Source organism: Perognathus longimembris, chromosome 4 (assembly GCF_023159225.1).
Source record: "Perognathus longimembris pacificus isolate PPM17 chromosome 4, ASM2315922v1, whole genome shotgun sequence".
Classification (NCBI taxonomy): Eukaryota; Metazoa; Chordata; class Mammalia; order Rodentia; family Heteromyidae; genus Perognathus; species Perognathus longimembris.
The window spans coordinates 90221293-90241654 of record NC_063164.1 but is presented as its reverse complement, the minus strand read 5'-3'; the positions used below and the strand labels follow the sequence as shown (position 1 = coordinate 90241654).

Sequence of the window (20362 nt, the reverse complement as noted above, 5' to 3'; positions counted from 1 at the left end):
AAGCTATGAAGGAAGAAAGCTTACATTAGGTATGGTAAGTGCTCTAATATTTCTGGTTTCCTAGGATACCCACCACAGAGTTAGTCCCCATGCTGTCTCAGAGCTCAGTGGCCTCAGAGCTGCTCTGCCCCTGGTGGGGTCTCCTGGGAAAGGAGCACTGGTAGGTAAGCTCCTTCTGGTCTCTACGGGACCAGGCCAACCTGCTGGACCAAAGTCAGGACACGAGGAGATGGTTGGCTATTTCTGATGTCAGGACACACTGTGGCCACATCAGGAATGTTCTGGTCTTGTGTTATCTTCTGTAGTTTGTGCCAGATATTGGACTTCCTCTTTCTGGCTTGCATGATGTCCCTGCCCTTCAGCTGGTTGCTGCTTAGCTTGGCTGGGTTCTGACCTTGTCTGGGTTGTACTCTTCCTGAGGTGGCAGCTTTGTTACCTGTGTTGGGTGAATTGCTTCCTGGCATCACCAGGCACGGACTGTCTGTGGATGAGCCACACTGCATTCGCTCAGCTCATCTGCTTTTCATGTGTGGCAGGAACACTACCAGAGAGGGCACATGGGTTCATCAGTAAAGACTGTTCTCGCTTGCAAATATTAGCTGTCACGACTACCTCCTGAACGTCATGTCCTGAGCAAAGGCTCTTGGCTGTTTTTGTTCCACGTCATGTGTATGTATTTGGGAATGCATTTGTTTAGTTATTCCTGGGGAGGAAAAGTATATATTTATCAAATGTTTAAGTCTACAAAAGCCTCACTGCTCTGGCAAGCAGAAGGAATATATATTTAGCCAGGAAACCATTGATTTCTCTCTTCCCCACATTGTTGCCGTTTGGTTGGCAGGAGCATCTGATTTGTGTAGGGGCGCAGTTTAGATTTCAGCAGGGAGTGTGAGGAGCTTCCTGGGCTGTTTGCCGAAGTGGAGGGACTCCAGCGAGTGGGCTTTGGGCTGCCGGCAGCTCTCCTGGCCATGTGACCAGAGCCAGCACGCTGCTCAGAAGGCAGAGTTTGGCCTGGCTTTTCCTTGGCTTGCCTGGGAGAAGCTGTGTTGGTAACAGAGACCGTCCTCTGGTAGGAAAAGAGAATTCTCCTTTCTCCCTTTTCCCTTTTGTGCTGCTAGGGACCTGGCACTTGTGAGGTGAGTGTTTTGCCACTCAGTTACCTGTCCAGCCTAGGCATTCTCACTCAATCCCATTTGGGCTTTCTCTCATCCTGGGGGGGGAACGGGAGGATGGCCTCAGACCTTGTGAGCTCCTCCAGCACGTGTACTGGCATTTTCCTTGCATTCCACATCTCCTTCCCTCCCTAGCATTGGAAGCTTAGAAGTTGGGCTTGAGCCTTATCCTCGAGCCTCCATTTGGCCCTAGAGCAAGGAATGGAAACCTGTGTGTTGGCACAGTGGTTTGTTTTGGTTGTGGTTTTACAATCAGCTCAGTTGCTTTTCTCATAAATTACATAGAGAGTATGTAAGTATCTTGTGCACTCCAACAGTGTAGAAGAGTGAAGCAGACATGGGAAACTCTCTTCCTTTGGACCGCTCCGCCAGCCTTCCCTCCCTTCTGTGTGTTCAGGGGTCACTAGTTTTAACACTTGGATGCATATCTGGAAACTGTAGACAGGCTGTGCAAAAAGCCTTTTTAAAAGAGAGATTTTCTTTTTTGCCAGTCCTAGGGTTTGAACTCAGGACCTGGGCACTGTCCCTGAGCCTCTTGTGCTCAAAGCTAGCGCTCTACTGCTTGAGCCACAGTGAAACTTCTGGCTTTTTCAGAGTAGTTTATTGGAGAGAAGAATATCATGGACTTTCCTGCCCAGGTTGGCATTGAACCGCGATCCTCAGATCTCAGTCTCCTGAGTAGCTAGGACTATAGGTATAAGCTACTGGCTCCTCCCCGCTCTCACACCGGCCCCTTTCTCTGTTTTATACATGAACATATTTTTTTCATGAAATACATTTTCAAAATCTTTTCGTGCATGTGGCTTTTCATTTTTGTAGCTCTTTCTGTTTGTCTGTAAAATATGTTGTAAGTATATTGTAATTTATGAATTGGTTTCCTGTTGACTGTACTAATGCATAAAATTTTGATGTGATGCCTTCATGCATGCATGTCAGTGTGACTGGGTTCCCTAGGAGTAGAGTTAGCAGTCAGATGTTGCCTTCTTTTAAAATGTTGCAGCAGCGCCCATACTAGACCCTCCAGAGCTGGCTTTACTCCCAGTCATGGATGGGGCTGCCCTTTTCCTCACTGTCTGCCATTCTGCTTGTGACACAAATCGATGGTGTTATCAGGCATTTCTAATTACTCATGAAGCTATGGCCTTCATGGTCCAGCCTTTAGATGCTTGTGGTGAAATCTTAGGGTGTATTGGCATGGTGGAACTAGGCCTGCAGCCTGCTCCACTCTGCACAGTGGTGTGTACATTGAGTGTCCAGGGCCCACAGCCCATTCAGCTTTGCACAGTGGTGTGCACATTGAGTGTCCAGGGCCTGCTCTGCTCTGCACAGTGGTGTGCACATCGAGTGTCCAGGGCTGGCAGTGTGGCATTGGAAGGAAGGAGTGTTCCCCGTTGCACATTCTCCACTTCTCCATAGGCCCATAGGCTAGGGCAGTGGCAGGACACTCACGTTGGTGTAATGTGTCAGAGATTACACCGAACCCCAGCCTGCCGAACGAGGCCCATGGAAGTGGCTGCCAGTGTTAGTGTGGTCTGCACTGCCCAGGCAGGGTGGTCAGGAGAGCTGGGAGACACCAAGCGCTGGAGAGTGGATGCCATGGCTTCTGGAAAGCCTGTGGGATGCGGCAAAGTGTGGTTCCATGTGAGGCAAGTCTTAGCTGGCAGCTATGTGGCCAGACTCCCTTTTCCTGGCTCGCTGTGGGGATGTTTTGACAGGTTGCTGGCCCCTGGGGTGCTTTGGGGAGAAGCCCTGGCTCCTCAGCAGGTTGTCAGGGGACCTGCGCAGCAGGCTGGGCCCATAGTGCATGGAGCCTGTAGTTTGGCTCCTCCTGGTGCCAACCCCACTGGCTGAGGTCCTTCTGGGACACCGTGGGCTTCTGGGAAGCCTTAGCTCATTGGGTGATGGGCTCCTTCGCTTGCTGCCAGAGAAGAGAATGATAGGTAACTGGGGTCGGGACAGGACACCAGAGTCAGCTCATCTCAGAACCCGGCTCCCATCCAGCCCTCATGGCTGTCTGCCTGCGGATCTGGACCTCAGCATTCTCACCTGGAATTCAGGAATATTCAAGTCTACCTCACAAGGTGATAGGAGGGATTGAAAGAGTGATGTGTGTAGAGTTCTCAACGTACTGCCTCAGAAGTACTTGTCTCCAGTAGCTTCTGTCTGGGTCCTCTTTTCCTTAATACTCAGTTTTTAAAAATGAATGAATGTGCATTTGTTCAATATAAAAATAGTCTGAAAAAAAGTCTGGTAACATTATAGGCTGAGGTCAGAAGATCAGTGGTTGCCTAGAGACAGGTAAGTGCTGGAGTTCTAGGACTAAGAGAAGGGTGAAGAGCTGGACACTGGTGGTCACACCTGTAATCCTAGTTCCTCAGGAGGCTGGGGTATGATGAGCATGGTTCAAACTCATCCTAGGTAGCAAAGTAAGAGAATCTTATCCCCAGTTAGCCAGCAAAAATCTGGAAGTAGAGCTGTGGCTTAAGTGGTAGAGTGCCAGCCTTGAGTGAAAAAGCTAAGACATAATGCTCAAGCCCTGAGTTCAAGCCCCAGTACCAGCACACACCCCTGCCTCCCAACCCATGAGAGAGAGAGAGAGAATGAGAGAGAGAGAAGGGTAGAGGTGGTAGTAGTCATGAGGACAGTAAGTTTGCCTGTCTCCTTTTATGCCACCCATGGGTGCATGCCAACACCCTAGACGCAAAGGTCTTTTTCCATGTTTTCGGTTGGACTAAGTGCTGGGGGCTTAGTCCTACCTCCTGCTTCCTCTCTTTTGAGGTGGCTGACTGACACCCTAAATGGTGCAGCACCTGCCCCAAACCACACAGCTGGTAGGGCAGGAAGGCAGTGGGCCCGGGTGGCATCTTCTGGGAGCTGAGATTCTTTCCTTCTCCAGGTTGCCATGTATTGCTTGTTTCCCGGCACGGACAAAGAGAACTACAGAGTTTTAATGGTGTCTTTGTGATGCGAGGGGGCACTGAGGTGCAGAGGATAAAGTATATGTCTTTACAGGACCTGAAACTGCTGGGATTCAGACTTGGCCCCCCTCCCTCACGGTTCAGGCTCAAGCCGTTGTCCATGTGGGTTCCCTCTCCCGGTCCCTTGTATTTACATCACCGTGCTGGCCTTGTGTGTTTGTGTATAGTGGTGAGTTCACTGGGAGCCCTGCATTTATTTGTAATGGTTCACCCAAGCCAGATGTCTTAGGCCTGTAGGTTGAATGGGGGAAAAGCTGTAGCTAAGGCCTACAAAGGAGTCCAGGGTTCTGGGGTCCAAATGAGGAAAAAGAAATTTAGTTGTTGGGAGCTGAGGTGGTGGGTGGGTGGGCCTTGGAGGCACGGGCCTCTCAGGACCTGGCAGCCCTTGTGGGCTGCAGTCACAGATAGAGGCTTGTGATAGAAACCTAGATGATGTGTGAAAAAAATGAACCGTTCAAATGGGTGACAGTGCCCTGTGGAATGGGCAAGATTCCAGAGTGATATGTGATCCCTACCAAAGGGATTGTCCTAACTGGCAGTTAGCAGAGACTTTGCCCTGCCTTTGGAGGTCTGAGAAACTCACCAGAAGCAGCATAAATTAAAGCAAGCCTTGCTAACTCCCAGAGAGAGAAGGTCAACTTCGCTTTTAATCTACCTTGACCTTCATAGATAAAGATGTGGAGTCCCCCCGGGTGCAGTCCCTTGTTCATTTGTTGTTCTCATTGAGGGGAGGGGTGAGCTGGATCTGGCCTTTCTGTCTTACACACAGCCAGTGTGTTCTTAACTGCTGTAGCAGCTTTCCTGGGAACCGGCTGGCACACTCACACCACTTAGAAGGAACTGAATGTTGTTTATATAATGTTTATATCTTCTGTATCAGATAAAGGACCAATGTCTGGTTCAGTTCCCCACATGGCTCTTCTGTCTAGAATATTTGCCTCTCAGTTTGGCCCATTGCTAAGAGCCCTGCCTCCCTTCTAAGCGGATCTCTATTCACTTACAACTCACCCAACAAATAAGTACTAAGTACCCACTAGCTGCTGGCTACTGTTCTTGGTGTTGGAGATTTTACAAGAACAGAAGAAGTCCAAATCCTGCTGTTTGTGGGGCTTATTTTGTACTAAGGATGAGTATGGTACACAGTATTATGTTAATGCAACAAAATGCTGGACGCTGGGTGTTTTGGACAAGTTTATTCTACCCCAGTTCTGGAGGCTCTGAGAGAATGTGTTCTGCGACTCTCCTAGCTGCTCTGGTTCTGACAGGCCGTGGTTTTCTTGGCTTGTGGCTGCATAGCTCTAGTGTCTGTCTGTGTATTAGCCAGGGTTCTCCAGAGGCACAGAACTATTGGGAGATTAGTGCAGCAGTGTGAGCCCATTGTATCCAGCTCTCCTGAGAAGCACAACCACCTAGGGTGTGTGTTTGAAGGGATTTGTTATGGAATGTTGGCCTTGTGGTGATGGAGGTAAGTCCCAGAATCTGCAGTCAGTAAGATGCTAGTGGTAGTCGTTGCAATCCAAATCTGTAGGCCTGAGAACCAGGAGAGGTAAGAGTTTCAGTTCCACTTTGAAAGCTACAAGGCATGAGCCTGAAAGAGCTGATTTTTCAGTTTAGGTCAAAAGGCAGGAAAAGACCAGTGTAACAGCTCCTATAGTCAGCTTGACTGTTCTGTCTAGGTCTTCATTTGATTAATTTATCCTCCAGTGTAAGCCTGCACAATCTGCTTTACTCCATCTATCGATTCAGATTTTAATACTGTCTAGAAATGCCCTCCACAGAATGATGGTTGGCCAAATGTCTGGGCACCCTGGGGCTAGTCAGGTAGACATAGGAAGTTGTTCCTTTGATTCATCTTGCATTTAAACAATTATGTCTGTACATACCTCATTTCCATATAAGGCCTCATTCTGAATTCAAGGAAGACTGGGCATTGCTCAAGTGGTAGAGCACCTATGTAGCAAGCATGAGGTCCTGAGTTTAGTCCCCAGTAACACACACACACACACACACACACACACACACACACACACACACACACACACACATACACACACACACACACACAGGTTAGTACTGTATTGAACATTGATTCATCATTCTTCTTGCATCTCCATTATATTTCCTCTCCTAGATGGCTTTGTTAGGAGGCATCTCAAAACACCGCCCCCCCCCCATGTGGAGAAGACAGTAAACAAGACCAGGTGTCAGCAGTATGCCAGGCAATGGCATGTGTGCCCTTATACTACAGGAAGTGGTGGGCTCTTTCTCTGCCCAGGGCCTTTACTTACAATTCAGATGATCTACCCTCTGGCAGATTTAAAAATACCGAGGTCAGGGTGCACGCTCAGTTTGCTCAGCTTCCAGGATCTGTCTATGTGTAAAGTCAGTCACTAGCTTTGAAGAGTCAAGTCAGCTACCTTGATGAAAAGACAAAGCAGGGAAGAAAATCCAAAAGGACCAGTGGAGAGAGACAGCGAGTAGCTATGTGAACCTGGTACACCAGCCCAGAGCCCTCTCTGCCACTCAGTTTGTAACTGGCCTACAAAGTTCCAAGCTTTGTTCTGGCCATGGGAACACATCAGCTTGCAAGCTGAGCAGGAGTCATTGAAGAGGGGCTGCAGAGGAAGCTTGCCCTCAGGCTCCTGGCCTGAGGTCTGAGATTGTGTGGGTCCATTTGCCTGGCTACTGGGGAAACACTGACTTCAGATTCCTCAGCCTCTTGGCTGAAGGGAAATTATCTTATCTGGCGATGTGGAATTTCCTCTTAGAGCCTCCAGAGGAAAGGGCCGGGCTCTGTGTAATAGGGCTCCTGGGAAGTGGGCCACTGGTGGGCCTGCCAGCCCCACCTGAGAAGCACTGGAGGCAACCCTCTTGGGAAGGCTGTGAGGGATCTGTGCTACCACATCCCTTTAAGAGATAATTGTGTGTAAGCAGAGATGGGAATAGAAGCACCCTGTGCCAGGAGCAGCCACGCCTCTTGTATTTTGGGAGTTGCCTTTGAGGGACTCCTCGCTCATTCTCTTCCCAAGCAAAACAATCATACAGAATGAAGGTCTTAGAAACTGTTCCCAGTGAACATTTCAGCTGTGCTCTGAGAGCATGATTTCCTCCTGCGTTGCATTTGGGGCCTTTCTCCTGGCCTTTAAGGAGAGCTTCCTTAGAGAAACTTCTTTTTGAACTGCATGGCCTTTCTCTGCCAGGGCTGCCCAGCACCTCAGAACCTGTGGGCTCTGGCTTTGCTTCTGTGTTATAATTACAGTAGAGAGACTTGCCCTGGAGTGAGTGGCGGCTAGGCAAAGCTCCTAGTGTTCCCATGAAACACTCTCTTTGTGTTGTGCTCTGGGTATTGCTTTTGTCTCTGTTGCTGTGTCCCACACATTTGGTAAGTAAATACTTGTTGATGGACAGTCACCTTAGATGTAGGCCCTGACATCTTTTTTGGGCTGCCTGTGGTGATTTAGCCCAGAGCTCTGAGAGCGCAGCCTTCTGGGCTGTAGATTTGAGTCTGTCAGGTCCAGTTCTAGGCTCCTCCATCCCTGTGTGGACAGTCCATCCCTTGGACAGTCACTTGCCTCCGTGGAGCTCCCTTGTCTGACCTTTAACCTGAGATGGATGAAATGATGGGCTTGAGTGGTTCCCTTTTCTGGGAGCCTGTCTCCATCCCCTCTAGACAGCTCTTGACACTGCTCTACTTCTTTGGTTACTTGGGAACTATGTGAAAACAGGGTTTTTCTAGGAGGGGAAATGTGTATTCTTTGTCTCTCCATGTCCCTCTTCCTGGCTGGCTAGCTCTCCAGGCTTCCCACTTCCTGGATAAGTGATGGGGAGGAGAGCAGGTGCAGGGGATTCGGCCAAGGCTCTGCTCTGGCTCTGCAGGCAGGTGTCTCCAGCTGGCGTCTCCCTGTTTTTCTCTAGTGTCTCGCAACTTTGTCCTTGGTGGTGAACAAAGGCCCTGTTTATTGATGTAGTTGGGAGAATGATTTCTGGGTTACAAGTAATGCAGAGAATGGATTGTGACTACCAGATTTCATATATAGTGCACTGTAAATTTAAGACAAATCTTCCTGGGAAAAATATGAAACATTTATAGTGGTTATCTGTGGCATTTGGCATTGTAGATTTATTCCTTATATTTTTGCCATTTTCTACATATGCATGTGCTTATCTTTATAATAAAAACTATTATAGTAGAACCTAGCAAGTACAAAGCCCTGTATTCAAACCCACTACTATCCAAAGAAGAAACATTTCTTTTTCCTTTTTGTGTTAGTCCTGGGGCTTGAACTCAGGGCCTAAGGCTATCCCTGAGTTCTTTTGCTTGAGCCACAGCTCCACATCTAGCTTTTGGGTGGTTAATTGGAAGTAAGAGTCTTGTAGACTTTCCTGCCAAGGCTGACTTCGAACTGTGATCCTCATATCTTAGCTTCCTGAGGAGCTAGGATTATAGGCTTGTGCCACAGCCACCTGGCTAAGATACACTATTAATAACAATTAAAGCCAACTAGTAAATCAATGTAAAGAGCTACTTGTTAGGGTTTACCGTGTACCAAACAATATAATAACATGCCTTTTCAATATTTTAATCTTCATTGTGAAGATTATTTTTGTTGGGTTTTGGTGGCTCACACCTGTAGTACTAGCACTCAGGAAGCTGAGATCTACAAATCTTGGTTTGGAGCTGGCCTGGGTAGGAAAGTCCACGAAGCTCTTATTTCATGGACTTTTAATCAGCAAAAAGCCAGAAGTGGATCTGTGGCTCAAGTGGTAGAGCATCAGTTCGGCATAGAAAAGTCAAGCAATAGTATGAGTAGAATTTAAGCTCCAATATCAGCACGCACATGTGCGTGCACACACGTTCTCATACAAACACAAACACACATACACATAAGCACCCCAAAATTAAGATCACTGTTTTCTTTTTCAACATTTTTGGTGCTGGTTCTGGGACTTCAACTCAGAGCCTCCGCACTGTGTCTGAGCTTTTTTTGCTCATTGTGTGTGCTTTATCACTTGAGCTGCAGCTCTACTTCTGGATTTAAAAAAAAACCAAACTATTTGGAGATAAGAGTCTCATGGCCTTTTTTCCCCAGGCTGACTTTGAACCATGATCCTCAGCTCTCATTATCCTCTGAGTAGCTAAGATTACACGTGTGAGTTTCTGGTGCTCCGCCTGAAGATCATTTTAAAAAATATACATGGGGGCTGGGGAGATAGCCTAGTGGCAAGAGTGCCTGCCTCGGATACACGAGGCCCTAGGTTCGATTCCCCAGCACCACATATACAGAAAATGGCCAGAAGCGGCGCTGTGGCTCAAGTGGCGGAGTGCTAGCCTTGAGCGGGAAGAAGCCAGGGACAGTGCTCAGGCCCTGAGTCCAAGGCCCAGGACTGGCCAAAAAAAAAATAAAATAAAATAAAAAAAAATAAAAAATATACATGATATAACATTTACCTTTTTAACCATGTTTAAGTATACAGTTCTGCAGTGATAAGTACATTAGCTATGAGATTCTTTCACACCTATACATGAGGAGGCTGAAACTTAGGGAAATGAAGTACTTACCTAAGGACCTAGAGCTGGTAAGTTTTGGAGCTAGTATTTGAATGAAGGACCACAGCTACTCAGAAGGGCCTCGATTTTCTGGGACTGACTATAGAAAGCCATTTATTTTTATGTGTCTCTCCCTTGAAACTTTTAGGGATTGGATGTGCTTTTCAGAGACAGGATGATTGGCTCAGTGGGCTTCTGCCATCTTTGTGAAGAAGGCTGCAGCGTGGAGGATGCCAGGCACTGTCTGTTGGATGTGCCAAGCTGCAGGGTGGGGTAGAATGAGCAGAGGGCTGGTGCTTTTGCATTTCATCAGGTCTGGGCACTGCACTAGGGAATTCTGGAGAATGACCATTGAACTTGGAGGTAGGATAGGTCTGGGCTTCATTCATTTCATCATGAGGTAGACATGCTTTGGTCGCAGATTCCTCAGTCCTAAGTGGACAATAGAAGTCCCTATTCTGCCTGCTTCTAGGATGGTGGTGATGGTTCAGTGCCATCACGGGGACCAAGGTGGAAGGTCTCATTGATGGAGATTTTGTGCCTGTGGTCTTGAGAGGAAGGAGGTCTGAGGCTGACCCCAGAGACCTAAAGATGAGTTTGTGAAGAGCATGACCTTTGCTTTGCTTTGTTCCATCCATAGGCATGCTCCCCCACCATCTCTTAGCTGGTGGGGTGGTGACCTAATAGTGGGTGCAATGGGGTTTTACTGAAATTTGTTCTGATGAAGTTCTTTGAATTCACTCTTCACAAAACTCAGATTTCCCTGCTGAAGTGAACTATATAGTTCAGTTGTTTTTATAGCCCTGCAATAGGTGAATGTAGACAGCAACTCTCCCCGGTCTCATCTGCCTGCCTTCGTCTGTTCAGCTTGCTGCTTCTCCTCTACTCTGAGATCACAGGTACCTAAGTACCTGTGTGTCTGGTCCTGGGCTCTGTTCTTGGGGAAGGGCATTGGACCCATTCTATGGCTGACATTGCATGGAGCTTCAAAAATGAAGGCAGGGACACAGTCCTCAGACACCCCTTGTTTCATAGGGGAGACATGCAGTCAGGGCAGGGCCAGAGAGAGTTGCCATGAGATGAGAGCTGTTGCCCATGGTCCACGCAGATGGAAATATATTGCTGGGGAGAGTCGGGGATGAGTTGTTGGCACAACCTCTGTTGACTGTCGGCTTTTTAACAGCTGTCTAGATCAGCTGTTTCAAGCAAGGATTCTTGTCTTTCTATCATGAGATTGTGTTTTGAGTCATCACTGTTGCAGCGCATGCATGTCCAACAGGACAGCCAGGTTTGTGCAGGGCTCTGTGGAGCTCAGTGGCCCTGTCTAACTGTCTGCTTGTTTTTGGCTTTGCAGCTTGTGCTCGAAGGCTAAGCAGGTCATGGATATCTATTTTAAACTGCATATGCCGGGCTGCATGGACACTTAATTTCCAGATCAGACTCCACTGGCCTTGTCTGCCCAGGAGTTTGGTGGCTGGCACTCTGGTTGGTCATGGGGTGTACTTGTAAAGTGTGAAGAGTCTGGAAGTGAGAGACTCTAGTTCCACAGGCCCTGGGCAGGCAGTGGACAGGCCTCCAAGCCCTTCAGGAAGCTGGAGGAGAGGTGTCTCACCCTGCTGCTTTGCATTTTCTGAAAACTGTTCATTTCTACTAATTTAAAACCTTCTTCCCCCTCTTCCCCCCTCCTCCAATGACTCAAACTAAAGCTGTGTCTGGTGGCTCAAGCCTGTCATCCTAGCTACCCAGGAGGCTGAGATCTGAGGATCAGAGGCAGCCAGAGCAGAAAAGTCTGTGAGATTCTTATCTCCAATTAACCAGCAAAAGTCTGTAGGTAGAGCTGTGACTCAAATCACTCAAGTGCTGGCCTTGAGTGAAAAATACAAATGAGAGCTAAGGCCCTGAGTTTAAGCTCTAGTACCAGCACACACACACACATACACACACATACAAATGAAGTGAGTTTTACCCCACATTAGGTTGCTTCTGCTTTAAGTCAGTGATTGTTCCTAGTTGTTGATTTATTGTTTGCTGAACCTTTTATACAGATTATCCCATTTAATCTGTACCACCTGTTGGAAAATGATTAGTGTCTTCTACCACTTGACAGGGAAAAATAATGAGAGGCAAAGTGGAACAGCAACTTGCCCACAGACCCATGTGTGAGTAGCAGGGCCAAAGACTTGAACTCAGGTCCTTCTGACCAGAGATTGGGTTTTGGCCCCTGACCCTGGCCATGGAAGAGGTTTGAGGTAGGAGGGGGCTCAGCTGAGGCCCTGGCCTGTTCTGACTGTCCTTACAGGAGCGGCCCTGACCTGTTCTGACTGTCTTCACAGGAAAGGCCCTGACCTGTTCTGACTGTCCTCACAGGAGATGCTCTGACCTGTTCTGACTGTCCTCACGGGAGAGGCCCTGGCCTGTTCTGACTGTTCTCACGGGAGAGGCCCTGACCTGTTCTGACTGTCTTCACAGGAGAGGCTGGCTCTGGGCAGCAGAGGCCTGTTTGAACTCGGAGTACCATGTAGGCTGTCTCTCTGGAGATGGACCACAAAATTGTATTTTAACTCCTGTTGGATTTTCCCTGATTTCACTCTTTTTTTCTAGGTATCCTTGTCCAGGTCTGTGGGTGAGTGCAGTGAGGGGCGAAACCACCACCATGTAGGGGAAAGTGTCCATTAACCACTTGCCCATATCCCAACTGCCTACCCAAACCTTTCCCTCACCAGTTTCCAATAGTTCTGCAAGTTGGAGCAACAAATCCAGGTTAGTCCTTCTGTCCCGCTCTCCTTCCAGCTGCTATGGAGTGAGCCGACCTGGCAGGGCTCTTGCTACCCAGTGTTAGGGATAGTTGTTGGCATGTCCATCACCCAGTCAAGAGAGCCACCATGGTCTCCATGTCATAAGACAGAGGTTTTAAAGAGAAGTCTCAGACCTGATGCTTTTGGGTAGGCCATTTTCTTCTATGTTCTAGTCTCTTCTGAACATGCCCCCCAAATCCCTGAGAGGGTGTTTATTTGGAGTCAGTGGGTATCCTGTATATTCAAGAAGGCTCCTTGCTGTTGTGTGGGGCTTGCTGGCTCACCACAAGCTGCGCCCTCTGGAGCACCCATCCTGGACTTCCTCCCAGGCACTTCCTGGCTTTGTGAGTCTAGCCTACAAATTGCCCATGGTAATATCTAAAAGTGACTGTAGTAAGATATAGTTGAGACACTGGATGCAAGTCCTAGCACTCAGTTAATGGATTCGTAACCAGCATGATTCAGAAAACATTGTGCATCCCAGCTATGGAATCTGATGACTGAGCAAAGTTCTTCTTCCGAAGGGCACAGTGGTCCTGAGACACTGCAGGTCTGGTGCCCAGACAGGTGTGAAGGATGAGTGCAGAGGGCCCTTACTGCAGACGTCTGTCACAATTCAGACTGAGTTTGGTTCTTTTTGGTTAGTTGCTTCGGTTGCTGGGAACCAAAACCCCCATGAAGTCCATCTTAACCCTGTGGCTTCTCATCAGTGCCCAGGCTGGAGTTTCCAAAATTAGGAAATGGCAAGGCAGATTTAAAAAAAAACAACATGCTAGTTATACAGGGGGGATTTTACTGTGACATTTCCACACGTTTACAGTGTATTTTAATTACAGTGTATTTTAATTAATCTCACAAGAGAAACAGGTATTTTAAACATGCATATTGAATACCCTTTCTTTTGGCACACCTACTTTCACTTATGTAATTGTCCTGAGCTGACTTGGAAAGGCCTCTGGCCTCCTGAAAAGACCTACTCAAGTACCTCATCGATTTCTGCCTTTCATTTCATATTGCTTGGGAGAGACCTTTTCCCTGCCCACTGTTTCTCCTTTCTCATTACTTCATTTTTGTAAACTTGAGTCTAGACAATTTTAGGGCAAGTTTCAGAGGAGCCACAAAAGTGACTTGAGGGATTTTTTATCTTTGAGGATTCCAATTTTGTGTATATTTAGTGTGTGATCTTAGCAGTTCTCTTTACTTTGGGTCTCAGGACACTTGTAGCTTCAAGGATATAGGCTTAAAGGTATGACTGTTGCTGTGGGTATACATGCAGGAATTCTTCAGAGGTTGAGTCTTGGTGTGATGGTTTTGGTGTAGTGGTGGTGGCGGCTTCAAAAAACAGGTAAACTGTGGTTTTTAACACAAATAGAATTGCATATATGATTAAGGACTGGGCTTCTTAGGACCATGAGATGCTCTCTGACTCCTAGGCTTCTGTTATCCAACCTGGTTCAGTCAGTCAGTTACCTAGCCTGTCAGCAAAGCCCTGCCAACACTTGTGCCTGTATCATTTTACACATGTATGATTCATACTCTAATGTGCAACAACTGACAGATGTGAAGGATTTGGGTTCTTATAACATGGGAGAAGGAAGACTGCAGGGCAGATCACATGTTCATATACATGGCCATTTACTGTGCAGAGTTGACCCTTAGTCACTGGGGCTCCATGGGCCATAGCTTCTGAATGGTCCATCTCCCAGACACAAGACAGACTGTCTCATTCTTAAGGCATGAACAAGCCCCTCTATGAGAAGCATGGAGCCAGGAACCAGGTAGTGCCTTGGAATGAGCCAAATGTGGGGGCTGGTAGTATCCCCTGCTTAAGAGTCAAGATTTTCAGGAAGCTTCTGTCAATTTGTTGTTTGTTTTTATGGTGCTGGATGTGGAACCCAGGGCTCCCATCAAGCCAGGCAAACACTACTTTTAGAATGACTCCCAGCCCAGCAAAGAGTCAGCATCTGAATCCAGGGCCACATTGTAGTCTTATCCAATAAACTAATTATTCTGTCCTGAGAACCTATCCAGTGAGAAAAATTTAATCCAGCAGCCCTTACATAATACATAGGGACATTCTAGGGTAGGACACGTCACAGTCTCTATTCACAATAGCCACAGTTTTACTTTAATGGATTGAGCCCTTCACTGTGTGAGTGTGTATGTGTGTGTATGTATGTATGTGTGTTTGTGTGTGTCTATGTGTGTGTGTGTGCGCCAGTTCTGAGGCTTAAGGGCTTGGGTGCTGTCCATGAGTTTTTGTTTCATTTTTTAATCAAGGCTAGCACTAACACTTGAGCCACAACTGGCTTTTTTGGTGCTTGATTGGAGATTGAAGTTTCATGGACTTTCCTACCTGGACTGGCTTTGAACTTTGATTGGTAGATCTCAGCCTCCTGAATAGTTAGGATTCTAGGTCTGAGCCACCAATGCCTGGCTTTGACCCTTTATTTATTTTTTTGTCTTTTCTTTTTTGGTACTGGGGATTGAACCCAAGACGTTGCACTTGCTAGGCAAGTGCTTTTCCACTAAGCCCCTTTGACCCTTTTTTTAATAAACAAAAAAATTAGTGTATCACACACAATAAAACAATGTGTGTTCCAAGTCATAATGGGAATACATTTCTGACCATCAGTCATGGTCAAGATGTTCTAGAGAAAGAGAAATTGTAGATCAGCTCAGTACTAGTAAGATTGTGGATCTTTTGGTGGCATGAATCTAGTTTCTCTTTATTTTTTTGTTTCTCCTAGCCTTTGTCTAGTGCTGAGTTCCTAGTTGATTGGTTGGTCTGGCTTGGAGAAATGCTAATAATTTTGCCTTCAGACTGCAAGTACAGTGAAAACAATATTGTTCTTCCAAGCATATGGAAGGATGGCCTTTTTGCCTTATGGATGAAGAAAACAGAAGGGTGCTAGAGTACAGGAAATACTACCCCAAAATGTGTCTCTTTGGGCTTCATGCTTAGAGTACTCAAGTGGAGGGTGATGACTTTATCTGCCAGCTCACAGATCCAGAAGGAACTCAGTTGTCACAAGTCCCTTTCCCCAGAATCCCACCAACCAGGGCAGAATAAATCACCATCCTGGAGGGGCCAGAGCTCCACACCATGCTGGCTGGTTTTGTTTTAGACTATCCCTGAACTGGAGGGCCTGTTCATCCTTCTCAGAAGTCTTTTCTCTCCTGAGAGTGGCCCGCTTCTTCTGTTTTAGCCCCATAGAGAGGACTGGAAAGCTTCTAGATTTCATGAGTATTGGAACATTCCCTTTGCTTTCCTATGGCAGTCCTGCATGTGCAAATAACCTTGTAAGCCTGTTCTGTTCATTTGCAGGATTAACACTTTATTTTGTGGACTCAATTATTCAGCCCGTAGGGCTAAGGGGGTGGGGGTTAGACTCCCCTGTGGTGTGAAGAATGTGATTAAGAGCTGGGACTGAAGTCCAAGAAACCTGGATTTGAATTCATGTGTTCAGTCCTTAGTTGTGTGTGTGTGTGTGTCTTTAAGCTTAGAGTAAGAAAGGCTGCTACTTCAGAGGTATAGTGAGGGTTAGATGAGATGGTTCTAGTGAAATCCTTTAGCACAGGCTGGCATCTGAGAAGCACCAGTAGGCATTACCTATTGCTCTTGACTTTTTGATTTACAGAGATTTGGTACTCACATTGGGTTTCAGGGTACTTCCCTCTGCAGGAGCCCCTGTGTAGGGCTCCGGTCTTGGTATAGTTGTTGATCTTGAACTGAGCTCATAGCACCAATGTGTGGATTAGTTTTGTCAGGGAGTGGAAGTGTCACCACAGAGCAGATATGTACATGAACGAGACGTCTAGTTTTTAATGTAGAGGAGACAAAACATCGTTCATAAATAGTGAAGTGGGGCTGGTGCAGTGGAGTCTGAAACACAAATAGCATTTCTTGGAAAAGCCAGGTGTCTGTTCTTTTCTCAAAAAGCAAGTTTCCCCAAACTGAAGGCCACAGTATACAGACTCCAATCCAGTGATAGTTTCAGGAGAAGGTCTAAGATCTGGCAGATAGTAAGCTTGGAGGTTATTCGCCGGGCCTACAAGCACCAGCTGGTGCTCAGACCTGTTCGTGTGAGTCCTTGTCAGCAGTGACCACTGAAGGGCCATCAGAGATCCTTCCAAGTCCACCAGGATTGTCGTCGGCTCATTTTAGTATTAGGGTCTGTTCAGTGCTGTTGTCGAGCTTGGAAAGTCATGAGGTTCTTCTCTCCCCTATCTTCAAGTAATTTTATTGTTGATATGTGTAAATGCTGATTATCTCTAGTGGCAGACACTTCAATGATCTGAAAGACAGTTTCTGACTTACACCTTAGTTGAAAGTATGCTTTCTCCCTTGTTTGGAAGCAGCCAAGACTGTCAAGTAGAATAGTTAAGAGCCCCTCCCCTGCCTTTTTCTGGCCAGTCCTAGGGCTTGAACTCAGCCTGGGCACTGTCCCTGACCTTTTTTTGGCTTAAGGCCAATGCTCTACCACTTGAGCCACAGTGCCACTTCTGGCTTTTTTTGATAATTTATTGGAGATGAGAGTCTCCTGGACTTTCTTGCCTGGTCTGGCTTTGAACCATGGTCCTTAGCTCTCAGTCTCCTGAGTAGCTGAGATTATAGGTGTGAGCCACTAGCAACCAGGAAGAGCACATTTTTTAAAGCCACACTCAGGTTCCTAGCCTGTCTGTGCTTCCAACAGGCTGTGTGACTTTGGGCAAGAACCTTAATCTCTCTGTGTCCAATCAATAAAATGAACTTAAAAGGGTATCAACCACCTTAAACATTTTAAGAGGAGTAAACAGGGAAACAAATACAAAGCCATTCATATGGTGTCTGCTCATCAATGCTGCCACAAATAGATGCTGTTACCATCACATCATCTAGGTGACCAGAATTCTAGACCTGCCTTTGCTCTTGCTCAAGGTTGTCTTGGATATGTTGCTGACTAGTGTGAAGCTAGTATTCTTTTCTATGAAGCAAGGATGTTGTCCGGATGGCCCAGACACCTTAGCCAGAACCCTCTGCCATTTGTGGCATCTGGAGGCTGCGTGGTGTGGGATTGTCTGCAGGAGCGCGAGGCCTCCTCCTTTTGGTAAGCACCTGTAGTCACTGACCAAGGCTGACCTTAGTGAGCTTTGACTTCATATTCTTGTTGTCTTCCCTTGTTTTTAGTTCTTCCAGGACCCCACGTGTTTTTTGTCTGTTTTCATAGTGTGTTCATTCTGACTGACTGTTTTCCTGTTGTGCTGGAAGCAGTTAAGTGTAACTTATTGAGTAGAAAAGCTAGAAAAAGACATACGTAATCCCTAAACTCTGCAGCCAATACACCATACATGCTACCAGAAAGTTTAGGGAAGCTATGTGACTTTGGTTTTTATGTGTGATAAGAGAAGAATTCAAAAGATGTTTACATAGTAAAGATGATAGAAAAGCTTAATGGAAGAGAAAAATGGCAGAGAAGGAGAATATGTGGCATAGATTTGCTACAGTAAGACAGCATGAACACCCAAGTCAGCCTTTGACACTGTTTTCCTTATTACAGAACTTGGCCTTGGGTTAAACAGAGAGAATCTGAGGGCTTGAAGGTGGCTTTCTGATTGGTGAGTTTTCTTTCTGTTTCTCATAAGGTTGTGATGCTGAAGGTTTTCTGTCATGTCCTCCTTACTTCTTGATTCTTTTGTAGCCCCTGACCTCCATTTGGTGCGGAGGCAGGTTTGGGTCTATCAGCTTATCCTACCATCTGTAAATATTGTAATTCCCTGATTGGTTGATATTCTCCTAATTCATACCATCAGCTTGGCAGAGCCTCACCCCTGGGCACCATTACAAATAAGAGTGAGTTCCTCAACTTCGGTGTTGACTTTTCAATCTTGTCTGTCTGTCCTCTCCCCTGACCCCTCCTGAGGCTGGCTTAGAACAGTCATGCATGGAAGGGAGAGCAGCTTTCATGATCAATCAGCTTCCTTCTTACTTGGGCCTTTGGCTTTACCTTGAATCTTAACAAGCTACCCAGAGCCAATCTGAGTGTCATGTCATATTTTGTATGAGCCTCTGTTAGGCCCCACTGTTGTGTTGCAAAGAGCAAGGGTGTCATCTCTACTTGCCGTTGACGTTTCAGACTGACTCCTAACTCTCCTGGACAGGCACACACAAAAAATTAATTGAGTTATTTTCCACCTTCTTCCTGCCTAATTGAAGACCTGCCTAGAGAATGCTGCCAGCTCATCTGCCTCTTACTCGGCTAGCCAGCCGTCTCTGTCACGCCAGTGTCTTGCTTTATCAGAGGTGTCAGCCTTGTCATTTGTAGTTAGTTGACTGTGAGCTTCAGAGAATTAGTTTCTTCTTAATTTTAAGGCATGGATGCATCCTCTTCTATGGTCCCACTGCCCTAGTTATAGCCATCATTGGTGACATTAAGCCCCATGGAAGCTGTTGAAAGTTCCCATGCTGAGTGGCCATGTGCATGTCCCAGCGAGGCTGTCCTTGTATGTCCTTCCCTGGGCCTCAGTCTAAGCTTCTAGCCACTTATCCTGTCACCAGATGATGGCCAAGGTTCGCTCAGCTTCCTAGCTTCTACACAAAACCACAGATCCTTGAAATCCACATGAAAACCACTTCAAGGCGTCTCACCAAAAGGAGAGCTTTAGAAGATGAAATTAGTAAGGATTTATTTTAGTGTAACAGGATGAAGAAGGGAGAAATGGGAAAGAGAGAGAAACATCCTGTTTCCCATGTAGGAAATGGGAGTTAAAGACTCAAGATGGTGGTTCTTATGTATAGCTTTTATGTTTTCTGACAGCTCCTAATCTTTACACAATGGTTTGGGGAGGGTAAGATGGGTGGGAGATCAAAACACTGGTCACCTTCAGGACTCTTCCCCCCCGCCAGGCATGGTTTTTATTCTTTTTGTCTTTACCCCAGCATGAGAAATTTCCAGATTTTTATCATTTCAAAGGAGAAGAAATATTTAGATAGTTGTCTGGTATTTCCTAATCTTGTAACTTAAAAAAAGGAGTGTGGTGTGTGTGTGTGTGTGTGTGTGTGTGTGTGTGTGTGTGTGTGTGCAATCTGCTTTTTTTCAGACCAGATGGGGGCGTTCAGGGTGGTATGGTCGTAGACTGCTTTTTTCAGTTTACTTCCTGGTTTTAACTTCTGGGTCTGGCCATTCTGATTTTTGTTAAATGTAATGTAATTGTGCTGTCTCCTCATCTCTCTATCTGGTCTCAGTTCAAGTACTGATGGTAGTTAGACTGGTTAGAAACACAAGAGAGACATAAAGATTGCTTATGCTTGACATTAGAGACTTAAAATTTTCCAGTGAGAAAGATGGTTTTTCTAAAAATGATAAGGAGGGCAGGGTATCTAGTTTTCTCTGACCACAGAAAACTGTGCTTGTGTTCTGCCTTTGTTCTCCCTAGTGTGTTCTCTGGCTGGAAAGTCTCCCAGCCAGTCCTGTGGTTCCTAGTGGAGCTCTGGGTAGGTGTGGTTTTGTTGTTAAAAATACCCTGGGCCTACCACAACCCTCCTTCACCATGTAGTGGGATTTCCTGCCTTTCTTTGTTTTGGTAATGGTTGGGATCTGGACGATCCCTTTCTCCCCCCACGGGGAGAATGGTAACCACAAACTCTATGAAAGAGCACTCAGCCTGGCCCTCCGCCAGCGGAAGGCCAAAGGCGTGCTCACATGGGCAAGCGCTAAGTTGAGGAAGGGTTGCTGAGGCCTCCCCTCCCCCCAGTCCCCCCACATGTTACCAAGGGCGGAGGCGAAAAGGAAGGCATCAGGGACACGCTGCGGTGGTGGGAAGCGTCTCAAAGACTTTAATATGGAAGGGCACTTATATAGAAGTAATGGCGGGAAAGAAAGGGGGCTG

General features: G+C 46.7%; 1 protein-coding gene across 3 annotated transcripts in view; it reads left to right on the top strand.

Moving 5' to 3' along the window:
* The window catches only part of Smco4 (single-pass membrane protein with coiled-coil domains 4), a 58892-nt gene that overhangs the window by 4518 nt on the left and 34012 nt on the right, over positions 1-20362 (top strand). The window contains exon 1 of one of the 3 annotated variants that reach the window (XM_048345626.1): positions 17831-18091. The exons of the other annotated variants lie outside the window; for them this stretch is intronic. The gene's annotated coding sequence lies outside the window, so the exon portion shown is untranslated. Of the gene's footprint in view, positions 1-17830; positions 18092-20362 lie in introns of those variants that run through there. 3 annotated transcript variants of the gene reach the window in all.